At 37.6% G+C, this 1,600-nt stretch overlaps 1 pseudogene; it reads right to left on the reverse strand.

Annotated features, from left to right (window-relative positions):
- Positions 1-924: 924 nt before the first annotated feature.
- LOC111761292 (U1 spliceosomal RNA) lies at positions 925-1,077 on the reverse strand (annotated as a pseudogene).
- Between the last annotated feature and the right edge of the window lie 523 nt (positions 1,078-1,600).

The raw sequence follows: 1,600 nt of genomic DNA on the forward strand, positions 1-1,600 counted from the left end.
AGGAAAATATAGATATATGGGACCTCTCAAAATTAAACACTTTTGTACCTCAAAGGACTTTGTCAAAAGGGCAAAAAGGCAGGCAAGTCAATGGGAGAAAATATTTGGCAATCATATATCAAATAAGGATTTAATATCCATGATATATAGAGATAATATAGCTAAACAATAAAAAGGTTAACTATTGGATTTTAAAAATGGGCAAAAGACTTGAAAAGACAATTGTCCAAAGAGGAAATAGAAATGGAGAAAAAACTTATGAAATATTGTTCAACATCAGTAGCAATTAGGGAAATTCAAATCAAAATGACAATGAGAGGGAAATGTGGGAAATGTATTAGATTAGGCAGGCAAGACTCAATTCTCTCACAAAAACAATGGAGAAAGTGTCAAAAGCTATCTGAGGGAACTGCTATGGGGGTCAGCAGAACAGTACAGTGCCACACAAGTGCCAGGAGGGTAAGGGACAGAGAAAGGAAGAACCCAAAACAACAAATGCCAGTACCAAATGCCTGCAGTGTTTGGGCTGGCTCCCCTTCCCACCCCAAAGATATTAAGTTAGGGTAAAACCCCTGGTTCACTGCAGCTTACTGAGACAGGAACAGATTTCTTCCTCCCTTTCAGCTCATTCAAGGCAAAATGGACAGGGAGGTGGGAGGCTTTTTGTGAATTTAGCCAGCAAAGCCCCATAAGAGTCTCATCTTTAGACAGACCAAGACACAGGAAATCCAAGACTGAAACACTTCCATGGAAATATGTGGTGTTGAGTGGCATCTGCCAACATGTCTGAAAATTGGATGGGAAAAAAAGTTTCTACTTCTCTCTGTATCCTATGTATCCTAACCACTGGGAGAAAATCTACACCCCATTGGTGAACCCTTGGTCCGATTTTGATAACCTAAGCTGGGTGATTTTTTTTAAAAATGGGAGAACACAAATGCAGTCACCCACTACCACAAATTAGGCAGGAGATTTTCCCATACTCAGAGAAATCGCACATCCAGAGTACAATGGGTAGACCTCACCCTGGGAAAAACCACCTTCATGATCTTTGTATCTCTCCTGCTAGGTAAGTATGGGGTAATTTGAAGAACATAGAATAAGTTGAAACAAATAACAAAGAAGAGCTGAGGAAAAAAAAATAAAAGAGAGAATTTGGCCATCAGAGAAAATTCACCAACATATTCAGATAGCTAGACATCAGCTAATAATCACAAGCCATACTAGGAAAGAGGAAGAGATGGCCCAGCCAAAGAAACAAACCAAATGACCTGAAGAGATACAGGATTTAAGATAATTCATAAGTGATAATCACACAACTCTCCTAAATCAATTCAAAGAATTTAAAGAAAATATGATTAAAGAAATAAAGGATATTAAGAAGATACTGAGTGAGCATAAAGAACAATTTGAAAGCCTGCAAAGAAAGTATTTATGCTGACACAGACTTCTTTATATCTCTTGAAGTACTACCTTGTGGATGTTTTCTTTCTTAAACATCACAAAATACCTTATGGGAATGAAAGACACGGTGGATGAGAATAAAAAGATATTGACACATATGAGCAGATTTTAATTGCTCTAGGACAGAGTTAGTGAT

This window comes from Dasypus novemcinctus, chromosome 28, assembly GCF_030445035.2.
Source record: "Dasypus novemcinctus isolate mDasNov1 chromosome 28, mDasNov1.1.hap2, whole genome shotgun sequence".
NCBI classification, from domain to species: Eukaryota; Metazoa; Chordata; class Mammalia; order Cingulata; family Dasypodidae; genus Dasypus; species Dasypus novemcinctus.